The 26,111-nt window shown below is 41.5% G+C and overlaps 1 long non-coding RNA gene across 1 annotated transcript; it reads right to left on the reverse strand.

The window, feature by feature from the left end:
• Positions 1-16,347: 16,347 nt before the first annotated feature.
• Positions 16,348-17,655, reverse strand: LOC128077027 (uncharacterized). The gene is made up of 3 exons (XR_008204802.1): positions 17,495-17,655; positions 16,469-16,644; positions 16,348-16,386 (listed from the first exon to the last, which is right to left on the reverse strand). It is a non-coding gene; the product is annotated as an uncharacterized LOC128077027 (long non-coding RNA).
• Between the last annotated feature and the right edge of the window lie 8,456 nt (positions 17,656-26,111).

The raw sequence follows: 26,111 nt of genomic DNA on the forward strand, positions 1-26,111 counted from the left end.
ACAGAGCTTGTGAATTGAAGTAATTTTATGGAAATTGCTGATTGTTAGATGAAAACCAGCAGCAGCTGTTGATTTTGAATGAGAAAAATTCTGATTGTATTACTAACGGCACTTCTCTGGAGAAGACTGTTAGATTATACCATTCATTGCACAGAACCAGGGGACTTGGTAGTAGCCCAGGATTTTAAAATTGTTGTTACTCAGTTGATAATCTGCTTTTAGAATGGTGATAAAAACAAAGAGATTTTTTAAACAGAATCTCTGTTTTGTGGTTAAAGAAATGTTGAAGTTATAAAGAAGATATGCAATGCAGTTTAAATTTTTCAATAAAAGTCCAACATAAAGCTGTCTGATTCGTCTCCTACGATTATTTGTGAACTCTTCTGTTTTCTTCCTGGCTGTGTAAGGGGCAGCACTGGCATCGGGCAAAGGAAGGGGTTGTCCTGCCCTGCTCTGCCTGGTGCGGCAGAAGTTTCAGCCACTTTCATATTAAGCATTGTAACACGCAGTCTTTTATATTAGACATGTTTTCTTGAAATGCAGATAAGATTGGCCCATTATTATTGTGAGTAAAATAAATACATTGTGTAAGGATAACTTGGGAAAGGTCTGCAAGAGAAGCTTAATTGTATGGTCACAGAAGAATTGTAGCTGACTCTATGAATCTGTCTTTCCCATTCTGGGATTGAAAGGCCATTTCTTAATACCACAGAATGAGACCCTAAGCCAGAGGCAGAAAGTATTAGTAAAATTCTTATATTCTCTCTAAAAAAGGAAAGGAATGGGGCTGTGCATAACACAGTTGACATCAGACAAATACAGTGTATTTTATAAAGAGTCATAGATATTTTAAAGTAAATATATTTAATAGATATTTTAAAGTATTACTGCCTGATGCATTATCTATAGAAAAGTAATTATTATTTAATAACATGTACCACAGGTTTGATTTTGATTATTTTAGGGTAGCATCCTTCAGGTAGGATAAGGTTTATGAAGAACAACTGTGGATTTTTTTCCCAACTTAAATAATTTCCTGCAGAAAATAAAAGACATGAGATAAATATGTGCTGCAAAGAAACGTATTAAGAAGTCTAGCCCCTTAGCATAGCATGTAAATAACATAGTGTACTGCACTAAAATAAAGCAACAGAAGAGGATTGCATTGCGTGTGAGTATTAAGGAATACTCAGCACATGCAAAGGCTGCTTAATCAACAGTGTGCTACGGCAACAGTGAGACTGTGCAGCTAGGTATAGCTCACTGAGGTCAACAGAATTACATCTGCCTGAATTTCTTCATCTGTGGCTTATTGTTTGCAAATTGGTGGTGGAACGTGAATCTGGAGTACTTCCTCAAGAACTGGAACTAAGCTAGCCAAGAGGAAATGAAAAGATGAGGCATCAGTGGAAGGCAAAAGTTAAAGAGATGGCTGCAGAAATTTGTTGTGGGCTTGGTAAAGAATGATTAACTTACTGGTTCTTTGTTTAAACAGATTTATCTCCCGAGGAAAAGTGGAACATTGTCTAGTAATGATGAGAGAGAAGTTAGAAGATAACACATGCCTTGATTCATTTCTGCTATTTACTTGGCTATCTGTTCAACACTTGAATGTCACTTTTTTCAGGCTGAATAAGCATACCTTTATGTATGATTAAATCTCTGTCGTGAATTTCTTAAATTATATGCTTTTTACCAGGATATCATTCTAGTTCATCTGAGAACTATTGGTTTGAGGCAGGAGTTACTGTGTGAAAGTTTTTGGCCTTTTTCTATATGGAAAGTAGTAGTTCCACAACAGTGTGAGAGAAAGTGTATAACATCATTACAGGTGATAGGTAGTGGAGAAAAATTAATGTTTCAAGAAAGCCTAAAAATTGACACTAGAAGCAAAATCAACAAATGTAGAAGTGCAGTTACTTAGATCCATGGAACTGTATCTGTGACCATAAAGTAAGCTGGTTTCAAGTCCTAACTGCTTGAAGTGCGATTACAAAAGTGTATGGATAATGCTGGCATATAAAATAAGGGTATTGGCCTTTAAAATATAAAACACAAAACACTGGAATGTTATCTTTGAACTGGACAGGCGTACATCATATTACAAGAAAAGTGAGATAGGTGGAAGATATTTCTCAATCAAGGTTGTGTTGGTCAATTCTTCAGTATTCTAAAGTTTTCGCATGTTATAAATTATAATCATGTTCAATATGTTGCTTTATTAATTAGGACATTCCCTGGACGCTAGTAGAAAAGGCCATTAATCTCAATTAAGCTTCTTTCTTTACTTTTGAGAGGGCTGCCTGCAGGGTAGAATAGACATCTTTGGGCAGAGGGCCAGGGTAACCACTTGAGTATAAAATGAACTCTTTCTTTCCACTGCTTTGGTTTTTTTATGGCTCCCTGTTGCAGTTTCTGGCCATGAGAATTCTTTGAAGAAGAGGTCCTTAAAGACTGCGTCTACCTCAGCTAATGCACTTTTCTGCTTCACATGCAGCACTGGCAGTCTCTAAATGGGGTAGCACCATTCTTGATTATCCCAAGGAATACAGCTTCAGCAGGCAATGAGGTGAGAGCTCCACATGCTGGGTTTAAGGGGGCTAAACAAAAGAACCAGAGCTCCTTGGATTGCAGCAAGATTTGCTATTTGTGAATAGTACGACTTTTACTGATTCATTGTAACAATGACTTTTAATAATTAATTGTTTTCATTTCCTTGTACCTTGTTATGTTTCAGAGATATTGAATTTCTTTCTATTGTTTATTAGATATTTATAAATATTTATTATATATTTATTCATATTTTAATATTGTTTACATTGTATATTTAAAAGAGCTATCAAGCCAATAATTGCTACAATTTTCCTTTCCCAAAAGTCTAATTTTAGGATATATATATTTTTAATTTATTCCCAGAAATTCTGTGATTACAGTGTAAAAAATTATAATTTGCCATTGTTGAACAACTTCAGAACTCATGCAGACTTATTATGTATAATGCTGCAATAACTGTACAATTACTGGTGTACTGGAAACAATCCAGAGGTGGTATGAAAGGTCTCAGAAGAATTTGGAGAACTCCATTCAGAGCTATTTCCAGTAAGCTGAAAAAGCGATTGAAAAAATAATCTGGGATCACTGGGTTATGCCATTGAGACCTGGTGGGATGCTCGGAAAAATACAAGTAACTTGAACATAAAATGGGAATGCCTCTTCCACATTTGCCTTTTAATAAAAATAATTACAAGAGCTTCAAAAGACGAATGGCCCCTGCTTGAGACCATGTCCTTACATTAGGTTTATGGAAGCCTTAGAAGAATCCATGGAAATAATTTGTTCATAGAATCTGCACTTAGTGACTTCCACTCCATACAATTTGAAATAAATAACAGCTTCAGGTGTGTCATTTTGGAGGAACACATTGAAATGTATGTAAGTTATCACTTGTTGCTAATCGTTTGCATTATTTTAAATGATTAGGATTTTTCTAGCAGTAGTGTTCTGCACTGTATCCATTGGTACTAGAAAAACATTTAAAATTTTTGCAATCTACATCTCTCAGGAGAAGTGGCACGGAGGAATGGTTTAGAGAGGTAAAGCTTTCTGCTACCCATGTTGTTAATTTATGTTTTACTATCTTAAATCATGTTCATTTTCTGATAGTGTGAATATCTATCAAATTATGATTGGTTTCCTAGGCTAAATAACCTAAGTTTCATTAATGAATTCATTTGAAATGCCAAAAGGCAAAGTAAAACAGTAGAAAGTACAGTGTATGAAAAATTACTATAATGACTGTAGAAACAAGTAATGTGAGTTAACAGATTATTAGCCTATCTCTACCAGCTTTGCATCTGATGTGCTTTCTAAAATGCAAATTCAATGATCTGAGCAGCTGCTCAGCACTTACAATGAGCAGAACGAAAGGTTCAGAAGAATGGTAGCCTATTTCCACATTGCACTATAAAACCTGGTTTTTATGCCTGTTTGTGAAGGGGAGATGAGACCTGCAAGGTACTTTTCCACAAAGAATAAGCCATACTTGTACTCTTACCCTAATTTTTGCTTTTAATTCAATTACTGTTGGAAAATCCTTTATATAGCAAATTGCACCAAAATTCTCATGGAGGACTGTGTTTGTACATACATATACATCTCTGCATCTGACTTTTACCTAACATCTGGATCAGATATTCTATAAAGAGGAAAGAAAGCAATATAAAAAAATCTAAAATACACATATATAGTAATGCATAAAATGTTAGAAAGATTTTAGCAGTCATTTAATTTTGCTTTAGTAATACACTACACTACAAATAACTTTTTAACTACCTTATAAATTGAAGATATTTATCATATAATTCATTCTTCTCCATGCTCCATAAGTCACATTGTAATCATAACTGGTATTATGAGGTCTGTATAATTTGTAGGTCTCTGGACTCAGTAATGCTGTAGAAGATACAGCTGTCGAATTGCTTTTAGCTGGTTCAGTAACAGCTGCAATTGTTTTGCAATTGACTGTAATTGCTCAAATTTAGTGGGATTGCTTAAAAAAAAAAAACAAAAAAAAAAAAACACCAGGAAATGACAACATTAATAATTTATGCAGTTTGGTCTCAATGTGTTGATAGCTCTCAAGCAAATTAAGACCTAATGCAATAAATAAGGAGGTGATACAGAACCTAGATCAAATGAAAAACAACAACAGCAACAAACAATACAAAATAAAATTTAAAAACAAAACAATACAAAACAAAAAAAAAACCAGAAAAAACCACCCACAAACCACAACTTCATATAATTCTATCAAATTTTCATGAAATTACATTAAGGAAAACTAGGACCAAATACAGTGGTTTTAACCAGGGTGCACTGCTATGGTTCTATAAGATGTATGGCCAAGGTGGGAGTAATAAAAGAGAATAAGCCCAGAATAAGCCCAGAGTGACCATAGGAGGTGCTCTGCATCCCTTTTGTCAGCCTGCACCTGGGTTTCCAGCTACAACTTCAGATTTCATATTTCATGGCTGAAACATCCAAGAGCTTTAACCTCCTAAGGATGAACCTGACCTCTGTTGTCTTCTGTTTTCCTTTTGTATGTGACAGAGAAGCCTCACCATCTACTTGGAAGTGGGAGTACTCTGTTCCACTTGGAGTGGAATCGGAGGACCTGGTTAATAAAGTTCAAGTAGAAGTCTGCAATAGCAAATAAACAGATGAAGTTTTTGCAGTAGAGGGGGAAGAGTCAAAATGAGATTTTCCATCCCCATCTTAAACATCTGAAGACTCAGATTTCAACATTTAATTCTACTGATATTTATTTGGCCTGAAAAGATACACTGACAAAGATGCTGGAAATATCTCACTGCGGTGAAGGATTATTTTGAGTATTTATCATGGAGAAATAAACCTATTCCTTTCCATCACCATGATGTTTTTGATGGGTGTCAATCATCAGAAAGCTCTTATAGTCTAAGAAGGGAGAAGACAGAAAAGAGATGGGGCCCTTTGTGACTGATGTGCTTGGCCTAGTCCATGAATAGCTGGTATTGATGGAGACAATTTTTAAAACTGTGTTGCTGTTGTTAAGGAGTTGTTCTTGTTTTAATCTCCTTCAGCAGCTTTGCACTAAACGCTCCAAAAAGCACAGCTTTTTGAAGGATCTGGAAACTAACCTGTGGTTTTTCTTTTAACTGAGTAGGATTTTCTAAACTGCTGTGTCGTCGCTCAGTCGAGTTAGAGAGCTCTCACCGTTTCTTGTAGCATCAGTGTAGTTCTCAGAATAGTTCTCTTTATTGTGTTCAACATACATCTTATATACCATTCACTTACAGCCAGTCCTTCTAGTCAGTTGATTGGTCTAGCTTCTCCCAAAACACAGTGATAAAGGATGAAAGGTTTCTTAAGTGTGATAAGATTAACAATGCATACAAAAAGAACCTCCTGTTTACCCTTAGATGCAAACAGATACCATTTGCTCTCTGTCTTACATTCCAGACTCCCAAGGTTTCACACTGATAGGGCCTATCAAGGAGTCTGATAAACTCTTTGCTGACTTGCTCACGGTTACATCTTCCCCCACACTGCTGTCCACGTTATAGTAATTACTTGAAAAGCTCTCTGTGAAGATTTTTTTTTTTCATATTGTGACAAGTCAAAAAAGGAAGGAAGGAAGAAATAGAAAGAAAAAGAAAGTCAGAATGAAAGGAAGAAAGGAAAAAAGAAAGAGGAAGGAAAAAAGGAAGAACAAACTCTTCAGTACAAATCAGAGCCCATGTTCAAGGATATCTCTGTACGTTCTGCACTTTTTCACTCAACACAGCGAACAATTTCCTAGTGTAGAGAAAAGAAAGGGAAAAGTGGAGAAGGGCTATGATACATACACTCGTGTATTTATGAATAGCAACTGATGCCCACACAATTTTTGCTCAGCCCCACTGATGCCCAGCCAGTCCCCACACATCAGTTGCCCTCTTGAACTTCTTCAAACTTTCCTTACGTATCATGGCATAGGGTATGGAATGTTGCCTTGGCCAGGTTCAGGTCCGCTATCCTGATTCTGTCCCAGCTCCCTGTGCTGCTCCTAGCCCTCTTCCTGCACAGTAGGAGAAGCTGAGACAAGGAACACTGTTCACTCTGTTCAGAACTCCTCCGTAACAACTGACAACGTTGGTGTGTTACCAGCATTGTACTTCTCCAAAGCGTATCATCGTACCAGCCACTTTGAAGAAAAAGTGCTCTGTCCCCTGATGAAACCAAGGCAATATCCACCCCTTGTCCTGTCCCATTTATGTTATGCTGGGGTCTCATAATAATCTTATATGTCCTAACTATGTACTATCTCCTGTCTTACCTTTTGATGTATACGCTCATCTAATTCCTATAGTCTCTGGTCTATCTGTGTAAATTGTCTGTCCATGAAGTTCATTTAATTCAAGATTTCGGGCTCTATCTGTCATAGCAGTCCTTCCGTACACAAGGGAGCATCCGTTGCTGGATTTCTGCTTGCTAAGCTAGTTCTGACTTCATCAAAATTTGTTCTTCAGCTGGGGTGGTTCTAATTGTAACGGTGTTGTCGAGCCCTATAACAACCATAGCGATGATGGCACGCGGTATTGTGTAGCAACTGATACATGACATGTATCTTCGTTTATTCTTACACAGCATCAAATCCCTTTGGGGTACACAACAGACACCCACCATCCTGCTTTACCCACCACATGCCCACAGGTCCTTCAGAAAAAGTAATCCCACAAATTGAGGCAGGAATAATCCAAACTGCCTTGCTCAGCATGTTCTTTACGTGCACCACGGAGCCTTTGTCTCCTTTCTGTGGCACACAGAACGTCTCATTGGACAGGACCAGCCCCACTGGCAGATCCCCGAGTGCTGACTCACCAGACGGCTTTTGCAGAAGATGTGTCCCAGTGTTTGAATGGCTCTTAGTAGTAGTCTTTCATAGGCCAATGTATCACTTGATTTTTCCAGATGCTGTATGGCAGGGGATGTGATATGCCAGCCAGCTCAGTGCTGTGTTCCTTTTGCCCAGGTGATTATGAGATTGCTTCAGAAATGAGTCCTGTTGTCTGGCGCAGTTCATTCCAGGGTGCCATGTCACGAGAAGGCACACTTTGCTTTTCAGGGCCCAAGATAATATTTGGGTATTAGGAATGTGCATGGGGTCTGCTTGCAGCCATCCCGTGGTTGCTTCCACCTTTGTACGCATGTGGTGCTCGGCTGGCAAACAGCTGTAATCTTTTTGCACATCTCATAGTTCCCTTAATGTTAGGAGTCAGAGTGTTTCCAGTTTCTTTCTCTTTCTTCTGCCATTTTAGTCATGGCCTTGCTCCACCTTATGAGCTTCTCTCCTTGTTAAACATTCTGGCTTTTGTAGACATTTTTCTTCTTGCTTGAAGGAGACAACAGTCACAGGCACTGGTTGGTTCTCCGGTTGAACTGCCGGACTTATGATAGGGATTGGAGCGACCACAAGGCTCACTGCGAGGGTCATGGTGGCTGCGGGGCACTTTAGGAGGGTCACGGTACCCGCAGGTCCATTACAAGGACTGAAGCAATTGCGGGGCCTGTTGCAGGGACTGGAGCAGCTACAGGATGCGTTGCAAGGACTGGAGCAGCAGCAGAACCCATTACAGGTGCTGGAGCGACCACAGGACTGCAGAGGATGCAACCTGGTTGTTCTTCATCGCTGGGTCATCCTGCTTTGTTCTCAACCTTTGGAACCGTGATTAAATTCACAGTCATCCCCCCATACATGTTCATGAAGCCATAATGGATCATTAAAGTAGAGCTACTGATCGTTTCTTTGTTGTTATCGTTTTTTGTTGGATTTCAAATGTTGGATTTACTGTTTCTTCATCACATAAAGAAGAGAAATGTTGTTTTTCTGTTTATGTGGAAATGGTTGCCAGGAAGCGACCCACACCACGTGCCTGTGAAAGATGAAAATTTCCTTGTCGTTATGAAATCAGTAGGTATGAATTAAGTTGCTGTTGTGATTCTGGGTGCATTCCTTATCTATTTCCATTTGCCTTAGCACTTGTAATCCTTTTAAGCTCCTGGCCTCAGTTGCAGCTTATGAAAAAGATTTCCAAAAGCTCATTAGGTTTGTGTTGAGAACCGCTTTGTTTGAATATTACTCTCTGTTAGTTTCACTGGATGTAGCCTTCTGGAGTTCTGAATTTTGAACCAAAATGCTAAAACTAAACAAAAAGTTTAGAGCAGTTTGCAAATCAGCACTCATTCCTCTGTAGTGCTTAGCGAATCTCAGTCCTGAGGTATTTAGACCTCAGGAGGAGAAAAAAGAGTCAAAACCATTCACTTCAGCACCTAAGTTAATTTTTATTAACATGTTCTGAACGTATCCATTTTCTTAGCATTTCTAAGTGAAACGGACACACGTGGTATCACTGTTAGAAGCACCTAAGATCTTATGATTCTTCTGATGATTTTTGTTCCCCATCAAAAGCGCCAACATCTGTAATACAGAAAAATGCTTTGCATATTCAAGTGCAGAGAAATCTAACCAATTTTAAAGGGGATGTCAGTCTGCTTAGGAACTTCCATTATGTTTAGGGCATAAAGCCCACTGCTTTTCATTCCTTTGCAGCTTTCTTTCCTCTTGCTCATTTTCTACTTCCATGAGCAGGGTACTGCTTTTCTGAAGACACGTACAGCGAGCATTACTCCGTGCTCACACAAACTTTCAACTAACAGGCTTTAGCAGGGGATTGGAGCTCGATGATCCTTGAGGTCCCTTCCAACCCAAACCGTTCTATGACCATGTGCTTCTATGATCTCATTATCAGCTCATATTTTTCTTCACTGGCTTTTCAGGTCACTTGTTTGTTGTTGAGAAGAGTTCCCCTCTCAATCAGTATTTGTAAGGTGTCTTTTCAGTGCCTACATTTACACAGCATCATCCTGCACAGTGACTGCCACATTTCAGTGGTACGCACAGTTCTGTCAAATAAAATCCTAAACATGTCCTGGCATTTTAGCCAGGAGAACAACCCCAGCCAACTTAAAACCTGTCTCCTTTCTATTTTTTTAGGAAATTTTCATGCCAAATGATCTCTCAAAGATAGAAAACCACAGCAGAACAACCAGGTGCTGGTTGTGTGGTAGAGCTATGTTATAAGAAAATATGCTTGTTTTCCTTTTAAGGTACTTTTAAGGTACAGCGCTCTTGAATTCAGTAGGAAAACAATTTGAATTAAACAAGACACAGCGGAGGATTCCATAGTCTGATTTGCCTTCTCTTGCGAGAGGAAAGCACGCACTTGAAGTGGGGGTGATGAAGTCAGCTTGTCTCAGGTTGATCTGTTTTCAGCATTGCTCATTAGCAGTTCACAATGTTTGCCACCCATCAGAAATCAGCTTCATACAATATTACTTCTGGCTCCTTAATGTCCTTCTGTTTGTCTTTTTTTTTCTTCATCTCACTTATCTGGATGCGATGGAAGTGTTTGCTACGTCAGCTGCCTTGAGCACATTTACGCTTTCTTTTCCCCCACTTAGAACTCATGATGTCGCTCAAAATGTCCAAATAATCCATTTTAGAAAATGATTTTCAAGGAGGAAAGACTGGCAAAGAGTGCAGAAGTATTCATCCCTATGCTTCAGTGCTTTAATAGCATGTTTCTGCGTAATCTTCACCTGTTCAGTTACTAGCTCTGCTTTTGTCAACATGTTGTTAGTTTTTTCTTCCCTGGTTTTCCTACAGGCTGGATTCTTTTCCACTTGGTGAGTTGTTTTCCAACTGGTGAGCTGTTGCTAGTGGAAGCATTACTGGTGTTCAAAGGGGAGGAAGTGTTTGGGATAAATCCGTCAGCACATTGACAGTAATCCTGCCCTGCAAGTGTATTTGATTCAGGTTAAGAGAAACAGCAGTGAAAGACAAGCAGAATGCCACGCTTTAAAATATCAAAAATACTTTTGTCCTTTAATTTTTGTATCTATCTCAGAAGACATTGCATTGCATGTGCTCCCTCTGCTCTGCCTGCTTCTTCTTTTCCTGAGGTGGTCAGCAATTCATTTGCTGCTGACCTCCTGCTGATTTGTTTGTTTCAGCTGTACAAGTGTCCGCAGCAAATATTCCTGTGAAGGAGGGGCCAGTCAATCAAAGACACTTGTTTGTGACTGATGGTACTGGCAAACTTAAAAAAATGCTTGTGCAAGTCTTGATTGTCTCTGGTTGCTGTAGAGTGTGATATGCGACTTCACGTGAGCACATACACTCCCAAGGACTGCTCTGGAACGTGCCGGTGCAGATTTTGACTAGCGTGCAGGCTCTTGCTCACTGCTGGTGAAAATGCACAGCTCACGGTGGAGACTATGTTAAAAGACAGCGTTCTGTAGCTGAGAATGTGCTCTATCACATAGTGTTAGTGTGCTCTTTGTATGCCCTGCAGTTCCCATGGCAATAAATAGGAAAAGTTACTGTGGGAGCAGGCTACGTATCTTTGAGATAGATAGCTAGATTCTTCAAAGTCCACCAGGGTTTCAGTTCTGGAAGCCAAGGTGTTAAAGACACGCACATTTTGCTGCTTACTGGCTGAAATAATCTAGTGGCAGTGGAAATGCGGAGTCACAGCCGGAGCCACTGATGGAGCACCTGCTGGGAAGGCAGGGCCAACCAGGAGAGGAGAGCTCAGGTGCAACCAATCTGCCAGATCTCATTTAAGGGTTGGCAGTGGAGAGGAGGGTTTGTAATGCAGAGATCCCTGCTTATCTCAGGGCCTTGCAGGCCCTCTGAAGGTAAGCGTACCTTCATTTGAAAGGAGGAAGGAGAATTGGGTTTGGGATGCAGGTATCAGTTGTGCTACTTTGCATTGGATTTTCTTTCTGTAAGTTTCAATTGTGGCGCTGGTGAATAACAATTATAGTGCTAGCTGAGGCTGAGTTCATAGTGTACAGGTGGTTTGGTTGTTGCGGAATGAGGAATGCATGTTACTAGCTGTCTCTTTCTTGAGTTTCTTCCCTTCTATACTTCTTCAGCTGTGCCAGCTGAAGCTTACTAGAACTCCAGAAGTGGCAGCCGAAGGCACACATTCCTGCCACTTCCTCTGTCTCTTTTCCATAGAAGAAGAGGATAAACTTGTTTGCATCTTTTAGCAAGTTCAGGTGCTACAGGTTTCCCCATAGTTTTGACAATGATTTAGTATCCGCATCATTGCTAGAACAACAATAACCCAGGGATATTCATAGAGCAAAGCAAATCAGCAGGCAAGGCTTATGCATAGGCTGCCTTCTAAAAATGGGAGATACTGACTTGTTATCCACCTTCCAGACTGAAAATCACCTTGCAGATACATGTATGAGCTAAAAAGCCCTGCAACTGGAGCGTCGGTGTACTCAGATGTGGGTAGTCCCAGCTGAGTCTTCAGATTTTCTTTGACAGAACAATGTCTTTGAGAGGAAAAATTAGTCAGAGACAATAGGTAGATTGCTACCTTCAGTAAGATCAGCAGTTGACAGGATCTGTTTGCCTCAACTGCAAGCACAAAGTGACTGAGGTAGGAAGGGGCTGCTGGTACAGAACTCACTTGTTGACTGAGAGGGAACAGAGAGAACCCGGATGGTCTTTCTAGTGAAATTACATCCTGTTTGCAGAGTCACAGGTGTTTCAACCTGCATTATGTAACATTTTCAGTGTTTTGGTTTTTATTTTTTTCCTGTTACTTGTATTTTGTTTGGGTGTTTTGAGCTTCTAAAGTAGGGAAACATATTTTCCTTAGAGAAAACTGCCAGAATGTTGAAGGTGGTTCTGTTTCAAGAGGTTTTTATCTGTTCCTACAGACTTTGCTTTCATACACCCTACAAGACATGAGAAGTGATTACCTGTGTTTGAAGAGTAACATTTAATTCCAACTTACACACTGACTTTATGTTGAGTTCTTCTCCACGTGTCTCTTTCACACATTTTTTTAAATGCAAATCAGTAGCACAACCACACAGACCCCAAACTGCACGTAAGGAATGAATAAAACGCATTAAAGTGAATCGGATCAGTCAGTGCTGTACTAGATGAAGCTACAAGAAGAAAACATTGTGAGAAATGTTTCTTCAGCTCAAGAAAGCAATGATCAGCAGTTGAGCAGAGCAAAGATGGACACTTCACTTCAATCATTGAAGTTTCGAGGCCAACAAGGAGGAGTACAGGCAGAGGTTTAAAAGCATTGGTTGCTAGACTCTGCGTGGTTAGGAACAGCTTCAGAAGACAAGCTGGGAAATGAGTAGATGCTGAAGGCAATTCTTCCAGTAATGCAGCCCATGCTGGGGTGGTCTGAGTTGACAGAGACAGTATTTAGAAAGCAACTAGGATTTTTCCAAGGAGTTTTTCCCTTCTCAGTAACGTGGCTCACTTTTAACTCAACTTTCTCATTCAGTGTCTTTTCTCTACTTCAATGATATGAGTTTCTAGGCTTCTCCTGAAATAATACTAACACATTTGAAAGGTTGAAAATGAGCACCAGTAATTGTCCTCGTGTCTTTCATACGCTGCCATCCCAACACAACTCCACGGGAATCGTGGCAGCTTTTCTGTTGAGAAGATAGCGCCAGTCTCTGGACAACTTCAGAACGTTAAAACTGATAGATTTCACAAGCAACCACAGCAGCCTTGTCCTTCCTAAAACCTACTAGCATAAACATCTCAAGAGGGTGCACGGAGCTCTCTATGCTTTGCAGCGCAAAATAGTTTGGTATCGGTAAATTAGAGATGTAGTGTGGGCTTCCATTCCAACTGCATCATTAGTCCCACCTACACCATTCAGTATGCTTCCACTGTGCTGCATCTTGAAAATCCAAACCGGCCGCTGAATTCACACAACATGTAGTGATGTTGCTCTGGACTGTGGGCATGGGGAAAAAAAATCAACTACAAATGCAAAGAAACAACGGAGTAAGTGCAGGGAATGTGTTGCGAGCACCAGTGAGGAGAATCATTCACTCCATTTTCAGGTGAGGTTTATTTCAGATTACTGGGCTGTAGAGAGAAAAAAGCTGAACTGCCAGCTTTGAGTTTTATCATGTTTATGGTAGGAAGCAGCAGCATTAAGGCATTTATTGAGGCTGATTAAACACGTGGAGAAGTGTGCATAACCCCTATGAGTGCCAACATAATACTGCAATGTTATGTCATTGGATAAAACAATAGGTGGAGATAACTTCTGCACCACAGCTGCTAAAGCTGTATTTATTTTCTGTTTGCGATACTGTGGCCTAAGGACAGAAAGAGTTGTACTTTTAATGAGGGCTAAGCTGGGTACAACTGGAAGTCAAGCATTAAATGCTTCCTTTGCCATGTATATATGTATGTGTGTATATATACATATATATGTGTGTGTGTGTGCGCAGAGAGTGATGATAAAGGTGCCTAAAATTAGGTAAACAGGAAAAAATGCAAAAAATGCTCGGGGCAGAAATAAAGCTGCTCTGAAGGGCAGATACTGAAAATGTGATGGGTAAGGCAGAAAAGAAATCACCTTTTCTTCTGGAAATCTCTGCCAGTGTTCAGTAAGGAATGATCTGCCTTCTCTCTTAATATTGCACGAGCCAAGAAAACTTCCCACTCCACCACGCAGTGTACTCCAAATTATGCTGTGCTCTGCTGGTATATCCTTTAGGTTATATAAACTTCAGCTAAGTACAGAGCACTGTGGGTTTTATGGGAATTCCACCCAAGAAGGATTCTCTTTAAGTCAGTGACAGCTTATCTGAAAAGTGTACTTCTGCAAGCACTGACCTGAACAGTAAGTGCTCCTATTCCTCTGTGGTAGCAATGCGGATGCTCAAAAGGGGAATGAGTAATGTAACCCAGAGCACACGCAGCAAGCAGGCTCATCCCTTGTCATGTTTTGTGTCTGAGGTTTTCTTTGAAGTACAGATTGCATGCATGTGTCCCAGCACCTAGGAAGCCTCTCTGCTGCTTGAGCACTGGAACAGATCTCAAATATATGTAGATCTTGAATTAGCTCTCATTTGCAATCAAATGCTAAGGTGGGATATTCAATCAGAAATACATAATCATAATAACTGGGGTTACTCAAGCAACTTCAGTTTTATGCTGGATTAGTTTAGATGTGAACGTGACTGTTACGTGAAATCCTGTTGGCCCCCAATGGGCAGCACTCACTGGTTTGTACAGAAATATTTGGTTCCATGTGCCCCACAGGCCACTGCTCATCCAGTTTAACGCATGCTGAAGGTGGACCTTGTTCTGCAAGCATGCTTTGCACTGCCCTCATCTGCACTGCATTTTCTGTGATGCTGTTCCTTCAGGTCACAAGCCAGTACTTAAAAAGTATTCTGTGGCATGGATGTGGGAAACTGCTTTTGGTGTGCTTAAGTTTGGAGGGACGCAATAGAGACAGAGAGGGGAAAAGTAAATAGTAAGGGCTGTTGCTTTTCAACTAGCTGTTTAATGGAAGCTTTTGGTAGTGGGTTCATGATAGCCTTTATTTATTTATTTTTCATCCAGTCAATAAGATTTTCTTTTAGTTTTGTCCTTGATTGTGCCGAATTGCTGGCAAATCTTCTCCTTTGGCATACAAAGAACTTTTTACAGCGCTCAAACTGGCACAGCCTTTTCCAGCATACATCCCACCTCCTTCTGAGGAGGAGAGTGAAATTTGGTTCTTAATGTCCCTGAAATTCAGTTGGAGCCGCTGCTTTTTGCGGCATTAAGTATAACCACATTCTGCGCAGCTGAAAATCACCACCACTCAGATCTGTACCAGCATTTCATTTATTGCCGAGCAGACATCATTTTCAGCATTTGTCTGCAGTTCTACATTTCATAGGACATGTTTTATAAAGCAAATGCCATGACCTGCAATGCCACAGTGCAGTTAAGACTGGCAAATACTGACTTTCTAATTATTATTATTTTTTTTTTTCTATCAGAGGTTTGCATTTTAGCACCTTTGAAAGAGCTGCAAGACTGGTAACTTCAGTTTTGCTATTTCTAGAAGGCTAGTAACTGTTTATCCCTCAGGCCCTATTGCTTCCATTGCTGATAGAGCCCTGTATTACTGCAATAGATGCTGACAAACCTGCAGCGGCACTCGGGCTGCCAAGAAAAACACAGGTAAACAAACCAAGCCCAGGCCGGCATACACACCCCAGCGAGCAATACAGGCAGGCTGTTAATAATAGGAGAAAGCTGAGGTACCTAACAACACTTCTGCTTCATTCTTTATTGGCAGCTGCTCTTCACCGCCCCCTTGAGTGCAGGGGCTGAAAGGTGAGGACTGCATCCCTCCCACCGCAAGCAAAGACCAGCTTCGCAGCTGCTTGAGGAACCTGGTGGGTCCCAAGGAAACGCATCGCAGAGCCTTCTTTGATTTGATGGCCAGGCTGTTCAGCGGATGAGGAGAACAAAGCCATGCCTAGAAGCCGATCAGTGATGACTGGTGTCCCTCAGGGGTCAGTAGTGGGACTTACGCTCTTTATGCCTTCATCAGCGACACCTACAGTGGGATCAACTGTATCCTCAGCAAGTTTGAAGGTGACACCACACTGTCCAACGCAGCTAATGCATTTGAGGAAGAGGATGCAATCCAAAGAGACCCAGAGAAGCTCAAGAAGCAAGCACAGGGTATTTTTGTCATTCACGTTAGAGCTCAGCCTCGGCTGGGGACAAAGGTTCACAGTAACTAACTTCCCAAGATTCCACGCAAAAGGGCTTTGCCGAGAAGCACTAGTTCAGGTTACCTAGGAAGAAACCAGAGAGTGCAAAGAGTGCTCAGTGAACTCATCTCAAAAAAGGAAGAGTCTTTTCTTCCTCCTGAAAGACGGTTGCTGCCACTCCCCTCTCCAGCCAGCTCAGGAAGCTCAAGAAACTTCTATCCAGAAATACAGCTGCAAAGGTACAAACACTGGCACCGTAGCAGGTGACTTCATTCAGTGAGTAAAGCCAGTCTGACACTTACAAGTTACTTACATTTCTGCAGTAAGTATTTGTTACTCAGTCTATTAAGTGTTTCTTTCACAGAGCTTGCCGTGCCAAACAGCCCATTGCTTATGGGATCATTTTTCTCCCTCCTCGTGTTACCCACGAAACAAGATCAGCAGCAAGGGAACAAGGCTCAAGCACAGGAACAGACACCGCATCCTTTTCTTTGGGAGGTAAGCAAGGATTTACTGTTGCTTTCAGTCAGAGACAGACAGGTACCCACTTCACCACAAGAACTGGAGCTAGCTGAGCCTAGCCGTTCCATTTTAGCACAGACATTCATAGACGTTCTAGTTCTCACACACAACACAGGGCATTCACATCTGCGGTAGAAAGTCATTGCAAAAAGCCTCCATACGCCAATAATTCTTCCACAAAAAGGGAGTTATTGTCACTGGCTTTCCACCTCACAGAAGCAAGCTTAGTTACCAGCATTTTGGAGGCACATGTTGAAATGCGAACAATTAATTATATTTAAAAGACCTCCTCTCATTTCTAGCCAAAATGAAACTGTAGCGATAGACTTCTCAAAGCAGGAGACTTAGCTTTTCACTATACATTTAGACAACATAAAGTCACCTGCCCAGTGATTCAATTGGGTGCATTTTGGAGGAAGCATGCTCTTAAATGCTGAGTAAAACCTTACCCACACATAGAGTTTTATACATTTATTCATATAATAATTGAGCTGGCCTCAGAGAGCACCCTCAAAAGGAGCTTCCATGAGCGTTTTCACTTTATTTTCCTTTTAGACCAATCTCCAAGAGGAGATGGTAAAGAAGGAAGAAAATTGCAGCTCTGTGACTTCTTTGCCCTCTCAGCCTATTTAGCCTGTTGATATTGTAAGCCAGCCGTAGCATATGCAGGACATATACTGAGACACCCCCGGAGCACTTCACTTCCATCCACTTACCCAAACCCTGTTAAGAGCAAAATGCCCCCTCACCCCTCCAGGCACATGAAATTTCCACAGAGCAAGCACCCTCCCATGTCACAGTTTCAAACAGGTTTTACCTGGGGCTTGAAATAAACTGAGTTTTTTCCTTCAGCAGGACACAGAACCCAACTCCATCTCCTACCTTCAGGACCAGGAAAACCACCACAGAGGAGCCATCACCACACAGGACCACTCCAGGACCCAGGGATAAGACCCCCAGATAGGCAGGAGAGGGGGGGCGACCAGGGAGGGTAGGCAGGAGGGGGGGGACAACCAGGGAGGGTGGGAGGCAGGAGGCAGCCAGGGCAGGAAAAATTTCCGTTACTGACCTGCACCCGCCCCCCACCCAAAAAAAATAATCTCTTTTGAGATAGTGCAATTTTCAGTCAACAGCCCCATACCCCAAAAAACTTAAGCCAAGCAACAACCAACTCCCCTACTAACAAACAATATAATCCATGAATAAAGATTTGTCAGACACAAACCTAAAAGATGCCCAGAAAACTTCAACTCTGATGTGACTTTTGACACATCATGGGTGTTGGAAAAACCAGCAAATTACTCCTATCAAGCATGCGGAGTCTTTGCAGCCAGAAGCTATGAATTGTCTTCAGACAGCCTCTTTAAACTCTATTGATTCCCATGGGAAATCTCACTGCAAACTAAAGAAGCCTGATTACATCGCTCTCATTACTTGTTGAGTCTTGCAAGCCAGACAGTTCACAGGAAAGGGAGAAAGAAGAGATGTAAAAGGATTTCATCGTGTTTCTAAATCGCTCTTAGGTATGCCTATGGCAATACATCCTGTCTTTAGCAACTGACTTCATCCTTCCCTGAAGATTCATCTGAAGATGTTCTTGTGTTGCACAACAGATAATAGCACCATGGCTGTTATTACAGAATCACAGAATTGTAGGGGTTGGAAGGGACCTCCAGAGATCATCGAGTCCAACTCCCCTGCCAAAGCAGGTTCCCTACAGCAGGTACATTATTCTTGCCCTTAATTTGAAATGCCTGTTCTTCTTGCCCATAATTTAAGCGGTCTTAGGAGAAGCACAAATGTCTTGTGACGTTCTGTTTCCTGAAAACCTCTTTAAAGGTGAGTAACCCAGCTACTCTATTTTCAGGGCCCAAACAGCTTGAGCAGAGGACTGGGTGAACCTCGTGAGGTTCAGCCAAGTCAAGTGCAAGGTTTTGCACCACAATCACGCTGACTCCTGCTATCACTAAATGCCAGGGAACAAAAGGATTGTGCACAGCCCAGTGGAAAAGGATTTGGGGGTACTGCTGCACAGCAAGCTGAACGTGAGCCTGCAATGTGCCCTCACAGCCCTGAAGGCCAACTGTACCCTGGGCCGCATCCAAAGAAGTGTGACCAGCAGGACAAGGGAGATGGTCCTGCCCCTCTGCTCTGTGCTGGTGAGACCTCACTGGGAGTTCTGCATCCAGATGTGGAATCCTCAGCACAGGAGAGAAACGAACCTGTTGAAGCACATCCAGAGGCCACAGAAACGACCCAAGGGACGGAATGCCTCTGCTACAAGGACAGGCTGAGAGAGCTGGGGCTGCTAAGCCTGGAGAAGAGAAAGCTCCAAGGTGACCTGATAGCAGCCTTTCAGTCTCTAAATTGGGGCAATGAGAAATAAGGGGACTGCTCTTCAGTATCAAATGTGGATGGAAAGGGGTCTTTTCTTGTGACTTTTACTTGAGCTCCGGTAAGGGTCATTTGAGTGAACTACTGGTACTACAGCTCTGAGAATGATTTCTCTGCTTTGAAGTGGAAATGAGGCTGGGGATGCCCTTCACAGAGAGCATCTCTGTGGTAAGCAGGCAATGAGTGCTACTAGAACGTGTCCAAGCAGAGCTTTAAGAGCTCTGGTTAAAGCAGCAACATGTTCTGAAAGTTTTCTGAGCAGAAGTTGAGCTAATCTACGTGACAGTTAAAGACTTGAACAGTCTTGAGTATTCTGTCTTCGTGCAGAGTGGAAACAGACCTTGCTGGGTTACCTGCTGGTACCAACAAGATTCATTTTAAGATCAGAACAATCTATGTTTCAGTGCAGCATCTCTCCTGCAACGCATATTAAGCGTGGAATAGAATATAAATGGAAATGAGAGGACTTGTACAGCTCACCTGCACTAAGTGGTGCCCCCGTGGAAATTAATGTGAATCTTTAAAGCACGTATAAACACCGTCTGAAGTTCCTCTCAGTGCCTAGTCCAAGCCCAGCTGTGCCGGCCTGGCTCTGGCAGTTCTGAGCGGTTACAGACTTTCTCCTATTCATCTAGCTGGCTGTCACTTTGTATCTTGAAAGTGTTTAACAGCAAATTCTGTGGACCATAAGAGTTACATTTTAGTATCTTTCCAAACAGGTGCCAGCCAGCCTACCATGTTCCAGCCTGACAAAAGGCTTCTGAATTTCATGCTACTCCAGTGCATTCTGCTATTTTTTAATTAAATCGAGACGGTGGAGTGCCATGATTTTGCTGGCCCCTTGTTTTACTTTGGTGTGTAATTGCCCTGAGCAGTGAAGGTCAGCATATACGTTCTAACAAGTCTTGTTCTTCTTAAATCCTTATTTATTTTTTTTTCTTTAATGTGGATTTCACATGGTAGTGGCATTGACAGTTGATGAATTTGTGATCTTTATACCGTGTTGGGGGAACTGATATTGTCAGTGAAAACCTGTTCAATGTTGCAGTCTGCGGGTAAAATGACAGGAGGGTGATGTTAATTATTGGAAAATAATGTAAGAATTGCCACATGCTAAGCTTTACCAATGCACAGCGCCCTTTATCTTAAGTTGGATAACATCGTTTAACAAAATCCATTTGCAGTTTTGTAGGTGTCAAATCTAGAGGTGTTTCTGTGTGTTTTTCTCTCTCTTAGGGGGGATAATTGTGCTGTGCCATTTAGGAAACACCTACAACTTTCCAACTCTGATCTGTTTATACACATTTTGTACATTGCTTTTGCACCACAGATCCCAGTTTTGTTTTTTTGTAGTAATTATTGCTTCCAAAACCGTGCTCTGTGCTATGAAGGCACTCTCTGCTTCAAGGAAGAAAAACAGTTTGCGTGGGGCCAGGAGCCTTATGTACAGCTTGTCCTTTTAAATGGCACTTACAAAACATACAGCTTTTGTCTGTAAACAGGTAAGCTGTAGAATAAATTGTCAAGGGAGTTTCTGTAATTTTTGGCCTTAATGCTAGATCAGATCAAGGTAAGGGGGAGCCAAAAGGCTTTGGGCCGAAGGAATCTCTGGGAGCTTCTGTCAGTTTGGTTAGCTTCCACTGACCCCAGGGTGCTTACAGCCATCAGTGCAGCTTGGCCCTTATTCAGGAGGGTCGAGCAGCCTTTCATTTGGTGCTAGAGAGAAGCCTGTACGTAAATGGTGTGCAGTGCAGCTCCCAGAGGGTTTGTGCTGCAGCTCATGGTCGTTGTTTAGCAGGTGTCCCTGTTGGGGGAGAAGCTGTGACCCGAAAAGGGACCCCAAAGGGACCCCAGAGTGAAATGTGGCCCTGTTACTAATTGAGGTGGGGCCCTTGTGACACAGAACATGAGAGAGAAGACTGAGGTACTGAATGCTTTCTTCACTCAGCTTTTTACTTTGCAAGACTGGTCTCTAGAGATGATCTCAACAGCAGTAAACAGGGAAGAGAAAAAGTGAGCTTCAGTTTTAAGCTTCTTCCATATTTCTTTATACACGGCGATCTTGCTCTAGTAAAATGCTCTCAGTTGCAAGCCCTCCTTTACAACGTATCCTGCAAACACAAAACAACGTTTAGTTGTTGTGTGTATACACTCTTGCCTCAAGCTATGCAGAATTTCTGTGAATGTTCCCAGTTGGACATTTCTTACACAATCTTCAGTCATCAAGCCTTTAAGTAGGTGAGGAAAGACATACCAAGTCATTTATGAGTGTGTGCTGTGAGGAGTGTAGGGAAAATAATTAATTGGAGTTTTGCAACCTCAAAATTAGTGCTCAGGACAAGCGTGGATGATGACAAACTTCTCTTTAATACACAGATTTCTAGCAACAGTACTGTTCCTTTCTGGTATTCAGTACTGGCAATATAATAGAATCTCTCAGGCGCAGCTTTGTCCAGCTGCTTTATGCTACTGAATGCATGCAACTCTACTTTGCTCAAACCCTGCTCCTGGAAGTGGTATGTGTGTGTGTGTTGCTAGTGGTATTTGTGGCTTTGTTCATTTGTTGGTTTTAGATTGTTGTGAGTGCAGTTAATTCAGCGGAGACCTCTGTATGATACAGTTGCAAGGATTATTGACTGTTGCTAACTGCATTAAGTGAGACAGTAGGAAGAACAGAGTAACAGAACAGTGACTGCAAAGCTTGACAGGAGTAGCTGTTACCAGTTGATGCAACTTACAGTAGGTCACCACTGCAGCCTGCAGTTGGCTGCGATTTGAACTCTTTGAACACCTCCAAATTGTTCACACTGATCAAATGGATTGAATGCCACCAGCAAGAGTCTGTCTGAGTACTGTCTATTCCCAGTTGTTGATTCAAATTTCAGTGAATTTTGATAGTCCTAATTGTTGTTGTTTTCTTTCTAGTTGACTCTACTTCTTTAGACCAATACTGTGGATCGCAAAAGGTAGCTGGTTGAATGTAAGGAGCGTAGGATTTTGGAAATTTCAAAGCCGTGGCAAGGCTGCAGTATTCTGAACTCCAAAAACACAACCAGAATATTTTAATTTGACGCTAGAGTGAGAGAATGGCTCTATTAATGTCTGGTTCCTTTCATTTCTTCCATTTGCTGCCAATACAAATAAATTCAGTTTGGGTTACAGTATTATTTCTAGTTGCATATTATCTCATCCTAGTCTTATGAGGATTCCAGTCTTGCAGAATGTTGCCCTGTGTGCTGTGATTCAGGCTATATAAATTTCCTGTTAATCATGCACAAGTATGAGGAAGAGTGTGTAAAGGGAATATTCAGTGCTTTTCTATTTAAAAATTGAGCCACAGCCCCGATGTTCTGAACTGTAGGGAAGATGAGCAGCTTGAAGAATGAGCGTCTGATAGTTTGCTGAAGAAATGCTTGGCTTCTCTGCTTAATTTTCAGTTGCTTGCTTTGTAAATTAGAGCAACGTGAGAAACTTCAAGTAGATGCATTGGGTATTGGCTCCAGAGAGTTTAGCAAATGCCTTTTTTTTTTTTTTTTTTTCTAACGTGTTCCATAATTATTGTGACTTTATAGTAGAAACTGAGGTAAAGGTCCTGTAGAGCAAGGTAAAGAGCACCAGATGAAAACTTTGTTTACGTCTCATTTAAAGTTGCCAGTGCTGCCAGGGTTCTTTGTCAAATAATTCTTTAATCCTGAGAAGTGTTAGGCTGACAGTTGTGATGGAATTACAACACGGGGATGTTTCACCTTCTCAGCAAGATGTCTGTATTGCTGATGATCTGTGAATTAGAATAGAGCTGACAGAGAAGTCTGGAAGCATTTTCTTTGGTTCTGATTTTTGTTTGTTTTAATGGTGAGACTAAAAAATAAATTGTGCACTCATGTCCTTGCTCTGCAGGTTTGGGATACATCGGTTTTGTTGGCTTTTTTTTTTTTTTTTTTTTTTCTTCTTTGAAAGCAGCACAGGATGGGGTGTTGGTAATAAAGTCAAGCGGATTTATGTCTGAGCAAGTTGCACAGTTTGACAGAAAATTCCTGCGCTAATCAGTGCTGATGGCAGTTGGTGCTGCCTCTGGTGCTTTCTGTCTCTTCCATTTGTGGGTTTAAACAATTTAAGCTTTTCATACACAAGGGCATCCCATGAGTAGTGATAGATTATTGAAAGACGACAGATGTTTTATTTTACTGTATATCCTGGGAAAAGTTGTTCTTTTTTCAGATCACAACCCTGCTTTTTTTAAAATGCAGCCTGTTTACAGGAGCAGACTTTTAAAAACAGGTTTATTTATTTATTGTAAGAAAAGCCAATATAGACAATACTTCTTCAGTCCTCTGCATTTACTGACTGTCTTCCCAAAAGTGCTGGTTTGCTTTTTCAGACAAAAACAAATCAGAAGGAAATCTGTCCCTTTAAATTGAGTTAATGTCAGGAGTTCTGAGTGCCTCTGTGCTTATTTCCATCCATCTAGTTATCGTTATAATGTGTGCATCTGGAAGTCCCTGAAGAACAAGCTGTATCCATGAAAGGCAGCAGATAGCCTCCAAAGCTAGTCTTATTTTTTTTCCTTTCTGAATGTAACATAAAATGTGGATTTAAGAATGTAAAAACAAAACAAAAAAAAAAAAAAAACCAAAAAAAAAAACCAAAACTCCAGCTGTTCCTCTCAACCTTATCTCATAGCTTTGTAACTCAGTTTGTGATAGATAATAATCACAGGCAGTAAGAAGAGCGGTGGAACTGAAGGAATATAATCACTAATACATACTGTGATATAATTACTGTCTTATAACATGATGAGGAGAACCTTTGTGATGTCATGTTAGCTTGAGAAATCCCTTTGGTGACTCATAAGTATTATTATTTAGTGTTACGTAGCCAGTCCCATTGGGGGATGCAGGAAGTGTATGAGCTTCAAAATAAATGTACATACTATTAATGACTTCTTACTCTCGACTACCTTATGTGGTATTTCTCAAAATACTTCAAACTAGAAACAAAATTAAGCTTCAAACTAGAAAATGAATGCCCCGAATCAGGTCTTCCAAGGCATAAATATTATTGTTCTCCACCTTTCCAGAAACAGCTTGAGCACAACCAAAACCTACTTACCTGTAGCAGATCTTAGATAAACTTCCATTTCATGAAAATAGCTTAAACATCTATACAAACTATAATATACACACACATATATAAACAGAAGTAATGGCCTGAAAAACAGTACAAGTCCTGTTAATGTTTTTAGTATGTTCTGCTGTCCTTTGTGTTGGAATGCATTTTCTGGGGAGTGGTGCTGTACCTGTTCTTTCTCTGTATAAAAGCTGAGTTTGTTTACAAGTGCCTAAAAAGAGCTTAGGCTTTTAAGTTGCTTAGGTATTTCTGAAAATCTTGACCTTCGGATATTGAATTTTGAAACTTTTTCCTGTAACAGTCAACAGGAAACATGCATTTTGACAGCAGAGAATCACACGTTCTATCAAAGCTATCAGTTGGCTTGTTCTATCAGCTGTTACCAAATCCAATCTAGAATGGAGCTATTAGAAAGGTCAGTAAAACTTAAACCTAGAGGTGACCAAGCATAACGATCCTTGGGTGACTACAAACTGGCGGTTCTGCTGTGGTTTGGGTTTCTGGGATGGTGGTTCTACCTCAGTCACCTTAGTATTCTGGTCCTGAAAAACGCTCTGGCTAGTCCAGGGCAAAACCATGCCCCAAGCCAGGTGAAAGTGACAAGATCTTGAACAATGAATGCCTCAGTGTGAATCTATGACTGCTGTTCTCATGTGCTCTTTCAGATCAATCCCTTGCTGTAGTTTTACGATAGATTGTTGTTGCTCCTTCACATCATGTAGTGCACTAAGTGTTAAGGAGTTAGTGTTGGCCCACGACATCAAAAGTGAATTTGGGTGCTGTGGCAGCAGGGGTTGAACCTCCAACCAATGTTCCATCACGTGTTGTTGTCCATGGCATGTGACAAAATGGCACCTGACACCCAGGCAGTGTGCATGAAGCAAAGATGTGTCATGGAATTCCTCTCTGTGGAGAAAATGGCAGCTCTCTGTGCTTGCTGAGCGCTTGTGTGTGTACTCACAGAGGGGCAGCATGCAGTGCCTTTCAGCAGTGCTGACGGTGGCTGTGGCTCACGTGTGCTGGTACAGATTTTGACGAGCACAGCTCGCAGCCTCCTGTTTATTGCTGGCAAAAATGCAAAGCTAACGGTGGTGGCTATGTTGGAAAAGAGCATTTTGTGGGTGAGGATTTGCTGTAGCAACCGGAATTACTGCTTTCCCTGTTGCGTTTTCCATGGAAATAAATAGGAGGCATTACTTTTGGAGCAAATGTACGTGGCCCAGGAGAATTTGCCTTTGCTCAGCGCAGCCTAGGCCAACCAGCAGGTTGCACTGGTGCCATACAGCAGCTGTAGGCAGCCGGTTCCCTCGGGTCCTGGTGCCTTCCTCCTCCAGGGCGCTCCGTTTGCCTGGGTTACTAGCCGGGCAAAAGATTCCCTGCAAGGAACCTCTTCCTCACAGCTGAGTCGTTCCTGCTGTTGCTACACTCTATTTTGGCCTGGGTGGGAGCAGCAGTTATTCTGTATTCTCTTCCCTACTCCTCTTTTGTACCGTTGCTACAATGAGAAAGAATGTAGCCAAGGACAGAAGGAAAGGAATGGAGCAAAGGTGGGCATTTCCAGCCGTGCTGCGGGAAGAAGCTGTAAAACACAAGCAGCTCTACAGAACACGAACAGCCTGAGACAACAAATAAATGGAGTCCTCCATACAGCAGCCCTCAGCTCCTGTCACAGTTTTCCCTTACTCGCAGTTTCTCTGAGGGATTTTCGCTGCGGGGGCAGAGACGGGAGGTGTCGCAGAGAAGAATTCCTTAAAAGTAGGTATTTCTATTTTAATGATGTCTGGGACAGGCACCACTGAGGCAGGAACACCTGTGTGTGTTGCTGTTCCCAATGCACGGTAGCGGTAAGTAACACTAGTTAAAAGCAGTACTGAAATGGAAGGACTGAGTTCCCACGGGCAGCGCTGCCAGGT

This window comes from Tympanuchus pallidicinctus, unplaced genomic scaffold (assembly GCF_026119805.1).
Source record: "Tympanuchus pallidicinctus isolate F22 unplaced genomic scaffold, pur_lepc_1.0 scaffold15, whole genome shotgun sequence".
Lineage (NCBI taxonomy): Eukaryota > Metazoa > Chordata > Aves > Galliformes > Phasianidae > Tympanuchus > Tympanuchus pallidicinctus.